Raw genomic sequence first — 12,671 nt, forward strand, 5'->3', positions numbered from 1 at the left:
CAATATTAGTAAGATGTTAATTTTTCCCAAATTGATCTATAAATCCAACGCACTCAAAATCAAAATTCTAATAGGATTTTCTGTAGAAACTGAAAAGGTGGTTCTAAAATACATATGGAAGTGCAAAGGACCTAGAATAGTAAAAAAAAAAAAAATATTTAAAGAAAAACAAAGTAGAACTTGCACCACCTGATTCCAAGACTCACTATACAGCTGCTGTAATCAAGAGTGTGAGCTGGTGTGATAGACACAGAAGTCAGCAGAACAGAGTAGAGAATCTAGAAACAGACCCTCTTCTAAAAGGTCAGTTGATCTTTGGTAAAGATGTGTGGTATAACAGAAAATATATATTCAGCCTTTGTCCCTGGATCACAGAGCTCCTAAAACCCTTGGAATTTCCTGAGTGATAAGAGAGAGGAAAATATTTTGTAATTCATAACAAGCTCCTTTCATCCATACCTGAGTTTATGTTAATGAGGTGACTCCTGTCACCCCCGGATAGCTTCAGGATGGGGGCTGGTCACCAGAAAGATCAAGCCATGATTAGAGGCTTGGAACACTCAGCCCCACCCCCAACCTCTGGGGAAGGGAGGGGGCTGGAGGTTGAACTGAATAACCAGTGCCCACGATTTGATCAATCATGCCTGTGTGACAAAGCCTCCATAAAACCCCTCAGCAGTGGAGTTCAGTTTCTGGGTTGGTGAACACATCACCAACTGGGAGTGTGGGGTGCCCAGAGAAGGCATGGAAGCTCCACACATCCTCCCCACCCCCATACTTTGCCTGTGCATCTCTTCCATTTGCCTGCTCCCAAGTGGTATCCTTTATAATAAACCGGTAAACTTAAGTAAAGTGCTTTCCTGAGATCCATGAGTCGTTCTAGTGAAACATCAAACCTGAGAGGAAGTTGTGGGGACTCCCAAATTTGTAATCAGCCAGGGCACCCCATTGCAGCTAATGTTTGAAGTGGGGACAGTCTTTAGGGACTGAGCCCTTAACCTGTAGGGTCTGAGAGTTAGTGTCAGAATGGAAGTGAATTGTTGGACACCCACTTGGTGTCAGAAAAATGACAACACAGATGCCAAGGTAATACGATAGGAAAAAGAGAGTCTTGTCAACAAATGATACTGGGGGAGAAAAAGAGATATTCATATTAAAAAAAAACGAACCTCAACCCTATCTCAGATCATACACAAAAACTATCTTTAAAATAGCTCATAAGGGACTTAAGCTTCCTGAAGAACGGAGGATATATAGTTTTCCTATTCCTCCTGCTGAGGACTACTGAAAACCCTGGACACTATATGTAAGACAAATATGAGAAGACTCGGAAAGGTGGAAAGAAGAATGCAGCCCAGCTAGGGATCGTGGGACCCAAAGAAGGACATGGTGGTGAGTTTCCTGGGTTTTCTTTTGCCCTCATGTATCCCAGAAGCTGACAAAGTCGGCAACCTGGAAATGCCAATAGACGCAGACAAAAAAAAAAAAAATGCCCCAACCAAAGCCTACTCTCTCTATGCAAAGGACAAAGAAAAGAGTAGCCTAGCAAGACAGAAAAAAATCTAGACAACTGCTCTACTCCAACCAAACACCACTGGTAAACTGTGACCCCACCCTCACCCACACCAGCAAAGGCAGAGCGGAAACCTTTGACTTCAACCCTTGTGATGCTATGACAAGACATCCAAAAACTCCCCTAGGTTGATGTCAGAGCCAGAACTTTCTTTCCCAGCAGCTGGAAACAAGGCCTCTCCCTCATCTGCAGTGTCAGTGGAGACCATGTGGGAAGCCTAGGCTTCCATCCTCACTGAACAGTAAAGAGGTGTCCCTCCCTCTCCCCACCACGGTGGGGCCACAGTCAGAACTTCCACCACCACACAGCAGTGACAAGGACATCTCCACCACAGTAACAAAGTGCCCTCACTCCTCGGATGTCAACAGAAGCCAAGTAAGAACCTGGATTTCTACATCCACCTGGCAGTACTGAGGTAGCACCCCTCCCCTACACTATTGGAGTGGGATTTTTTTTTAAGTTAAAATAGAAAGTTTAATAAGATACAAATACATATAACATAAAACAAAAAAGGCTATGTTTCAATAGAAAACCATTCATCATAACAAGAAACAGGAAAATCTCAAACTACATTTTGTGAAGGCAGCATTACCACAATACCAAAACCACACAATGAAAACACACACAAAAAAAGAGATCTACAGACCAGTATCCCTCATGAATATAGATGCAAAAATCCTTAACAAAATATCATCACATAGAATTCAGCTATAGATAAAATAATTATTTACCCTGACCAAATGGGATTTATTCCAGGGATATAAGGCTGGTTCAATATTTGAAAATGAATCAATGTAATCCACTACATTAACAGGCTAAAGAAGAAAATTCTCATAACCATATCAACCAACACAGAAAAAGGGGCCGCCCCATGGCTGAGTGGTTAAGTTCACGCACTCTGCTTCAGTGGCCCAGGGTTTCACTGGTTCGGATCCTGGGCACGGACATGGCACCACTCATCAGGCCATGCTGAGGCTACATCCCACATGGAACAACCAGAGACAATCACAACTAGAATATACAACTATGTACTGGGGGGCTTTGGGGAGAAGAAGAAGAAAAAAACATAAGAAGATTGGCAACAGTTGTTAGCTCAGGTGCCAATCTTTATAAATGAAAAAACAGAAAAGAATGACAAAATTTAATACCCATTTATGATTTTTTAAAACTCTCAGATAAATAGAAATAGAGAGGAACTTCCTCAACTTGATAAAGAGTACTTCCAAAAAGCCTGCAGTTAACACTATACATAATGATGAAAGTCTGAACGCTTTCCCAAGAGGAACAGGAGCAGGCGAGGATGTCTGCTCTCACCACTCTTATTCACCACAGTGCAGGAAATTTTAGCCAGTGTGATAAGACAAGAAAAGAAAAGGCATAGAGATTGAAAAGAAAAATAAATGAATAAAACTATCCCTATTTGCAGATGATGCAATTGTCTACATGGAAATTCCCAAGGAATCTGCAAAAAAGACCTCTTAGAACTAATAAGTGGGTTCACAAGGGTACAGGTGTAAGATAAACATTCAAAATCCAATTTATTTCTATATACTAGCAATGAAGATGTGGACATCAAAATTAAAAATATGAAATCAATTATAACTTTCTCAAAAAAATGAAACAATTAGATGTAAATCTAACTAAACATGTATAGGGCTTGTACGATGAAAACTATACTATGTTGATAAAAGACATCAAAGAAGACCTAAATAAATGTAGAAACATACCATGTTCATGGATTGGAAGACTCAACATAATAACAGTGTCAATTCTTCTCAAATTTATATACAGGTTTAATGCAATTCCTATCAAAATCTCAGCAAGAGATTTTACAAATATAGACAAAATTACCCAAAAATGTACATGGAAAGGCAAACTATTTAACTAGACTAGTTAAAACAATTTTTTAAAAATGAATAAAGTGGAATGAATCAGTCTAACTGATTTCAAGACTTTTTATATAGGTACAGTAATCAAGACTACATAGTATTGACAGAGAGCTAGACAATGGAACAGAACGAACAGCCCAGAAATAGACCCACACAAATATGCCAAAGTGATTTTTGCAAAAACAATTCAATGAAGTAAAGGTAGCCTCTTCAACAAATGGTGCTGGAGCACCAATTGGACATTCCACAGACAAAAATAATAATAATAAAAGAGGGACTTTGATCTATGTCTTGTACCTTATACAAAAATTAACTGCAAATAAATTGAGAGCCCAGAGATAAACCCACACATATATGAGCAACTAATCTACAACAAAGAAGCCAAGAATATGCAATGGAGAAAGGAAAGTCTCTTCAAAAAATGGTGTTGGGAAAACTGGACAGACACATGCAAAAGAATGAAACTAGGCTATTATCTTACACCATATGCAAAAAATAACTCAAAATGGATTAAAGGCTTGAAACTAAGAACTGAAACCATAAAACTCCCAGAAGAAAACATAGGCAGTACACTCCTTGACATTGTTCTTCGCAGTATCTTTCTGGATATGTCTCCTCAGGAGAGAGAAACAAAAGCAAAAATAAACAAATGGGACTACATCAAACTAAAAAGCTTCTGTACAGCAAAGCAAACCATCAACAAAATGAAAAGACAACCTACCAAGTGGGAGAGGATATTTGCCAATTATATATCTGATAAGGGGTTAATATCAAAAGTATGTAAAGAACTCATACAACTCAATAACAACAAAGAAACCAACCTGATTAAAAAATAGGCAGAGGATCTGAATAGCTATTTTTCCAAAAAAGACATACAGATGGCCAACAGGCACGTGAAAAAATGTTCAAGATCACCAATTATTAGGAAAATGCATATCAAAACCACAATGAGATACCACCTCAAGCCTGTTAGAAATATTATTATCAAAAAGACAAGAAAAAACAAGTGTTGGAAAGATGGGGAGAAAAGGGAACCCTCACATACTGCTGGTGGGACTGTAAACTGGTGCAGCCACTATGGAAAAGAGTACGGAGCTCCCTCTGAAAAATTAAGACGAGAACTATCATGTGATCCAGCTATTCTGCTTCTGGATATTTGTCCAAAGTATCAAAAAATAGTAATTCAAAGAGATAAATGCACCCCTTTCTTCATTGCAGCATTATTTACAGTAGCCTAGATATGGAAACAACTTAAGTATCCATTGATGGACAAATGGATTAAGCAGATGTGGTATATATACACAATGGAATACTACTCAGCCATAAAAAAGATGAAATCTTGCCATTTGTGACAACTTAGATGGACCTTGAGGGTATTATGCTAAATGAAATAAGTCAGACAGAGAAAGACAAATAGCATATGACTTCACTCATATGTGGAAGATAAAACCAAATAAAACAAATGAACAAAATATTAAATAAAAACAAACTCTTAGAAGCAGACAACAGATCAGTGTTTTCCAGAGTGGACTGGGGGTGAGGGGAGAGTGAACTTGGTAAAAGAGGTCAACTATATGGTGATGGATGGACATTAGACTTTAGATGGTGAGCACACCGTAGTATATACAGATGTCAAACTATAATGTTGTACACCCGAAATTTATATAATGTTATAAACCAATGTTATCTCAATAAAAAAAGTTAAAATAATACTTTTAAGAAATTAAATGCAAATGGATCACAGACAAATGTAAAATAGGAAACTTTTAGAAAATCAAACATATGAGAAAATCTTCACGATCTAGGAATAGGCAAAGAGTTCTTAGACTTGATACCAAAACACGATCCATAAAAGAAAAAGTTGATAAACTGAACTTCTTCAAAATTAAAACCGCTTGTCTGCAAAACACCCTGCTAACAGGTTGAGAACACAAGCTGCAGGCTGGGAGGAGATATCGGTAAAGCACGTACTGACAAAGGACTCACAGATCTGGAATACATAAAGAACTGTCAAACTTCACAATAAAAAACAAACAATCTAATTAGAAAGGGAGCAAAAGACGTGAAGAGACATTTTCCTGAAGAGCAGATACAGATGGCAGGTAAGATCGTGAAAATGTGTTCGCCATCACTGGCCACTGGAGGAATGCAAATTAAAGCCTCAATCTGTTAGCACTACACACCTGTTGGAATGACTAAAATTAAAGACATCGACCACGTTAAACGCTGGCTAGAATTCACAGAGACCGGATGACTATAAAATGGTACACCCACTCTGGCAAATGTTTTGCCAATTTCCATGAAAACTAAATGTCCATAAAAACTAAACCACACGACCCAGCAATTGAACTCCTGGCCACTATCCCAGAGAAATGAAGACTCACACTCAGCTGGAAACCTGCACGCGAATGTTTATAGCATCTCTATTCACATCAGACAAAAACTGGAAACAACTCAGATTGTCCTTCAGTGGATGAAGGGTTAAAGAAAACTGTGGTACATCTATCGCATGGAATCCTACTTAGCAATACAGAGCAATAGCATACTGCTACATGCCACAACCTGTATGAATCTGCAGAGAATTATGCTCAGTGAAAAAAGCCAACCCCAAAAGGTTTCATATTGCATGACTTCATTGACATAATATTCTTTAAATGGCAAAATTACATACTTGGGGAACAGATTAGTGGTTTGCAGGGGTAAGGGGGGCAGGAGGCAGGAGAGAGGGAGGTGTGGCTGTAAAAAGGCAACATGAGGGATCCTCGGGGTGGTGGAACTGTTCTGTATCTTGACTGTATCAATGTCAATATCCTGAATGTGATATTGCACTACAGCTTTGCAAGATGTCACCATTGGGTAAAGGGCATGCCGGACCTCTCTGTATTATTTCTTACAGCTGCATATGAATCCACAATTACCTCAAAGTAAAGAATTTAATTTAAAAAAGGAAAAACTCTGCACCTCCAATCATAACAGGCCCTGGGAAGCAAATAACAGCTTTTGCCTAAAAGACAAAATGAGGTATGGTTGGGGGGAGCTATGGTTACATTTGCAGCCAACTCTCGCACATAGTAGAGTTCCAACAATACCCCAGGTTATCTGCACTGTCACAGAGACACAGGAAGGGTATTGGCAAAAGCTGATCATAGAATAATTTTAAATTTGTGTCTCTTTCCCAATCTATACCGCCTGGAGCAAATTATTACTTAACACTTTTTTTTAATAAATCCTGTAATTACGTTGAGAATAGAAGAATCTTATTACTTTTCTCTATCTTAAAGCATTATTTTATTGAATGTCAACCTGTAAAATGTCCCACAATTTCTGTGACTCTGCTTGGAGATCTTCATGTCTTAATAAACCATGAACCTCAAAAAATGAAAGAAATAAAAAGAATATTGTCCTAAATGTAAAAGCCAGAATTATAACTTCTAGGAGGAAATCTTTGAGACCTTGAGTCAGGCAAAATTTCCTAGGACCCAAAAAGCATAAACCAAAAAGAAAAAAGTGAAAATTGAACTTCATCAGAAAGAAAACTTTAGGGGGCCAGCCCCAGGGCCGAGTGGTTAAGTTCGCATGCTCCGCTTCAGCTGCCCCGGGGTTTCACCAGTTCGGATCCCAGGCACAGACATGGCACCGCTCATCAGACCATGCTGAGGCAGCGCCCCACCTGGCACAGCCAGAGGCAGTACATATAACTATGTACTGGGGGGCTTTGGGGAGAAGAAGAAGAAAAAAGAAGATTGGCGGGGCTGGCCCCGTGGCCGAGTGGTTAAGTTCGCGCGCTCCACTGCAGGCAGCCCAGTGTTTCGTTGGTTCGAATCCTGGGCGCGGACATGGCACTGCTCATCAGACCACGCTGAAGCAGCGTCCCACATGCCACAACTAGAAGGACCCACAATGAAGAATATACAACTACGTACCGGGGGGCTTTGGGGGGAAAAAGGAAAAAATAAAATCTTTAAAAAAAAATAAGAAGATTGGCAACAGTTGTTAGCTCAGGTGCCAATCTTTAAAAAAAATGAAAGAAAATTTTAGTTTTTAGAAAGACACACAGCATCTGAAAATCCTTGGAATCTTCAGAGTGATGAGGGTCTTTCTGCATGTAAAGGAGCTGGTTGATCTAAGTAATAATCTAAAATATAATGATCTAAACTTTTCTTCCCACAGCGCACTCTGCAGACCTCAGCCTTAGAGCATAGAGAGACTCAGGCAGGCAGAGAGGTGGAAAGAGGATGAAAACGAGGCCAAATCCTGTGGCAGGAGGGAGCTCAGCCGCTCTTATGTTTCAGTCACGTTAAATAGAAGGTCATTTTGTCTTGAGATGTTCATGATACGCGTTGAAATCACAGATGCTCCTCGGCGTCGCCGGACGGTCTGGCCATGAACGGTGAGCATCAAAGACTCTGCCCAGAATAACCTTGCAATTTTGCACAACTTTACACACGCACTTTCACCTCCGTTATTTTATGCACTCATCTTTCCACTCGATGTTTACAACAGCCATGGGAGGAAGACAGGAGAATGGATATGATTTTTATTTAGAGATGAGCCCGCTAAGCAAGGAATGAGCGAGCCAGGAGAGCAAGAGAGCCACCTGCTCCTGCTTCAGCAGAGCGGCAGGACCTGTGCTGGGCTTTGCTCATTCTCCTCTGCTGTCTTCAGGGAGACACACACAGGTGTGCACAGACACACACACCACAGTCACACCATTGCCACGTTCTAGACTGGACAGGTGCGGTCTGGGCTTCTCCATCAGAACTCTCCAGCCCCCAGCTCCTGTCTCCTCTTGGCTTCACTGATTCTCCTCCTGCCTGCAGCAGCCAGCAGGAAGCAGCCCAGCAAAGCTCTACCCCTATCTCCTCCCTTCTGCTCCACATGAGCAGGGTGGGGGATGACGAAGGTGGGCGGAATAGGCAGAGTTCTGCCTCCTCGAAAGGGTACATGCACCTCCTGGTTTTCCCACTTTCTATTTCAACAGAACTCCATTCTTGTAGCCAGAAGGAGTATGGAGTTTGGGGCAGTACAGAGAACCCCGTAGTGAACAAGCAACCTTCAAGCAGAGGGCCCACATTTTTCTGAAAACACCGCGGCTCACCCCATTCTCATTACAGGGGCCTGCAGTGAGCGAGTATTTGACCCCAAAACAGCCCAAACACTGATGCTCAATCCATCCTCTGAGCCCCCAGCAACCTGGAGACAGTTTTAGGGAGACTCTCCCAGCAAATGGCTGCCTTTGGCTTCATCACGAGCTCCGTTTTGCAGATCTACTTGACAAGGGCACACTCTGAACTGGAACCCTACGGCTTGTAGATTTCCACTGTGTGTCCAAGAGAACGCAGCAGAAAGATCCTTGGGAGATGCTGTGCTCTTCAACTTGTATTCATGATTGATTCCCAGGGACCCTGACTGTCAATGTTAACAAATCCAGAGGGCCTCCTACCAGAGGGAGCAGTACTTCCTGCGGGCAGAAGTCCTTTGCATGTAAGGACTAGTCCTTCTGTCATCAGACACCAGAGCTGCGTGGCCCTCCCTCAGCTTCCATGCAGAGCTAATCCATCATTTCCAGCCCTAGAGACGCAGAAAGGAATGTCACCACTCTCCTCCCACAGAGGGTTGTAGTTTAACTTTCTTACTTTTTCTAATGTCACATTTAGAAATAGGAAAAAAAAAATGGCTCTGTTCAGTTGTTCTCTGTTTGTCCCCCTTCCTGGCTTTAAAAAACCATCCCCAAAGATGAAGCTGGTCAGACAGAACTCCAGCGAACAGCCTGGACCACAGCCCCATTGGCAGGGCTCAGCAGGAAGGGTGGCAGGATGCAAGCAGGGAGGCCAGAGCTTCCTCAACTTGGAGACAGAGCCAGCCCAGGCCAGCTGCAGCTAACCCCCGAAGCCAGGGCTCAGGGGGCCATCCACCCAGCCAGCCCGCCCAGGAGTGGGTCCAAAGGCAAAGAGAGCTGGCAGCCAGCCCAGCCACACCCCTCCTCAGAACATGCCATGCTGGGGGCAGAGCTCCACCACTGCACCTTTCAGCCAGGCTGGCATTCAAATTCTCCACTTGGAAACAAGTCAAGGGCAGGTGCAGAAGGAAAGAATAGCAGCGGGTTGAATGGCGCACCCCCAAAAGACCTATGCACGTCCTAACCCCTGAACCTGTGAACGCAACTGCATTTGGAAAGAGGGTCTTTGCAGATGTAATGAAGGATCTCAAGGTGAGACTGTCCGGACACAGGGTGGGCTCTAAACACGGTGACTGGTGTCCTTATAAGAGAAAGGAGAGGGAGCTTGGACACAGAGACACGGAGGCAACGATGGGAGCATTGTGTCTACAAGCCAAACCCCATCATGGACTGCTGGAGCTGCTGGAAGCTGGGGGTGACGTGGGGAACAGGTTCTTCCTCTGAGCTTCCAGAAGGAACCAACCCTGCAGACACCTGGATTTTGGACTTCTGGCCTCCAGAACCGTGGGAGAATACATTTCTGTTGTGGTAAGCGACCAGTTTGTGGCATGTTCCCACGGTCGCTCTGGGAAGCTAACACAGGGTTCAGGTGCTAATCCAGAGTCCGTGTCATTTGAAAAGTGAAGTCTGAGCTATAACTACCTCCTGGAAAGGGCCGTGCAGAGCTGCCGGCAGACAGAGGACAGGTCAGTGCATTTCTGGATGAAACGCATCAAATGCCTCCGTGGGCAGGATCTTTGACCACACACTTTATTTCTGGAAACTCTAAGGAAACCATTGGACATGCTCACAACGCCACATGAACTGGGATGTCATTGCACCGTGTGTGTATAGCAGCAAAAAAGGGAGGGCGCGTGGCCTCTGCCATCATCTTACACAAGCAGGAACCCTCCCTGAGCCCTTCCAGGACCCCTCCCCAGCAGAGCCTCTGTAGGTCTTGGGCAAGTTCCAGTCACCTGCAGTAGGTGACTCCCAGATGCACTGTCTGCCCACGGTGGGCAGGACAGGACCCCCTCAACCCCAACATGCTCTGCCCAGGACAGTGCAGTGGACGCCTGCTCATCCACTGTCCCATCCAGTTTTGCATTTATCCCAGCAATTTTTATTCTTAATGAAGTAGGATCATTAGGGGCAGCATCAAGGTGAGTCCAGACAGGTTTGCAGGGCCCCATCTCTGCTCCCAGCTTCCCATGGCAGGGCCCTGGTTTGGGAGACAGAGATGTGCTGATCGGAGCCCACTCTTCAACAGCTGAAAGACGCCAGTGACAGCCTACCCCTCTCTCCAGGTCCCTGCCATATTGAAATGTGTGAATAGCTCAGGATGACGAAAACACTAAAATAACTCCCATTTAGAAGAATTTTCTCTAAATTTGCCAGAGTAATTAAAATAGTATCATCTGCAGAAAAGAAAGAATTCAAGGTGCCAACATCTTCAATCTATTAACAATAAAACACAACTTGGAAAAAGGCTTCAGGGGGCTGGCCCCATGGCCAAGTAGTTACGTTCATGTGTTCCGCATCAGTGGCCTGGGGTTTCACAGGTTCAGATCCTGGACACAGACTTGGCACCCTTATCCAGCCATGCTGAGGTGGCATCCCACAGAGCACAACCAGAAGGACATACAACTAGAATATACAACTACGTACTGGGGGACTTTGGGGAGAAGAAGGAGAAGAAAAAAAAGGTTGGTAACAGTTGTCAGCTCAGGTGCTGATCGTAAAAAAAAAAATGATTTCAGGGGCCGGCTCCGTGGCCGAGTGGTTAAGTTCACATGCTCCGCTGCAGTGGCCCAGGGTTCGGATCCTGGGCGCGGACATGGCACTGCTCGTCAGGCCACGTTGAGGCGGCGTCCCACATCTCACAACTAGTAGGACCTGCAACTAAGATATACAACTATGTACCAGGGGGTTTTGGGAAATAAAGCAGGAAAAAAAAAAAGATTGGCAACAGTTGTTAGCCCAGGTGCCAATCCTTAAAAAAAAAAAAAGAGAGATTTTTCCTCTTAAAAAAAAAATGATTTCAGGTAATTTGTTGAAAAACTAAAGAAAACACCATGTTTTTAAAAATTTATTTTTTAGGACCCACAACTAAAATATACAACTATGTACTGGGGGGATTTGGGGAGAAAAAAGCAGAAGGGAAAAAAAGAAAGAAAAAGGAAAAAAATAAAAATTTATTTTTCAGAAAACTACCAGTGACACTCAGTTAACCAACAAGGAAGGCCACATCCCTGAAGGAGTAATCCATCATTAAAATGCGAGGGGACTTCTGGCAAAGTCAGCACAGAGAGAATGATGCTCTGGAAGGGGCTGATGCAGGCTCTGTATTTAGGCTAAACTCCCGACAGATAGAAAACTGCGTGGGGAGCGTCTACTGCAGGATTTAGGACATCACTCTGGGCCGCACAGTCAGAAGCAGACCCCAGGTTCCCTTCCCTCTGCCTTCAGTGCACACCCTGTCTCCCCACAAAGGCGGTGGGACCCTTGGGGCAGCCAGTAGCCCTCCCATCCTGAAACCCTCAGGGCAGGAGGAGCTGTGTCTTTATCAGAAGAAACCCAGAACTTCATTAGCATATCTGGTACCCATAAAGGGTATTTTCAAAGTGCCCCCCACCTGACACCCACTCTGAGACATGCCAGCCTCATTCGGCGGCTCACCACCCATCTGTTTTCCATGAGGCCCATGCTGGCCCAGCTGGTCCTTCCATCGGAACCTCCACAGGGCTGGGGGGGCCACTGAGTTGCGATTGGACAGGCCCAGCAAGGTGCAGGGCCCCACACAAGTTAAAGGGCCAGATTCTTGGTCCAGTCCCAGGCTCTGGGACGCCCTCCCCTGGCCAGACACTTAAGTGTCTGTCATCCTGAGTCTGGGCTGCCCCGGGGGACCTCATGCACCCCGTCCCAGCTGGGGCACCAAGTCCTCACCGAGTCTTGGGTTTCTCCTCCTGCAGAGCTGTGGGCAGGTTTCTTTACTGAGGTCAGAACCTGGACACGCCTGGGCCACCAGGAATCAAGCAGCTTCCAAACTTAGCTGGCTCCATCCTAGTGCAGGGGGAGGGGGACAAGGCCAGGTGTAAATCACCAACCAGATCAAGGAAAGAGCGAGACTGTTGTCAGTCATATCATGAACATAAAGACTCCAGCAGACCCACACAGACAAACACACACTCACACACACGTACGCACACTCACACTTGTTCTCACACATGCCAAAGGCAAACACTGGAGCTCTCCATCTCGCACAGAGAAC

At 44.1% G+C, this 12,671-nt stretch overlaps 1 long non-coding RNA gene across 1 annotated transcript in view; it reads right to left on the reverse strand.

Moving 5' to 3' along the window:
• Positions 1–12,463, reverse strand: part of LOC139074017 (uncharacterized) — a 61,982-nt gene extending 49,519 nt beyond the window's left edge. The window contains exon 1 of the long non-coding RNA XR_011523303.1: positions 12,347–12,463. This is a non-coding gene — a long non-coding RNA (uncharacterized lncRNA). The remainder of the gene's footprint in view (positions 1–12,346) is intronic.
• Between the last annotated feature and the right edge of the window lie 208 nt (positions 12,464–12,671).

Source organism: Equus przewalskii, chromosome 1 (genome assembly GCF_037783145.1).
Source record: "Equus przewalskii isolate Varuska chromosome 1, EquPr2, whole genome shotgun sequence".
Lineage (NCBI taxonomy): Eukaryota > Metazoa > Chordata > Mammalia > Perissodactyla > Equidae > Equus > Equus przewalskii.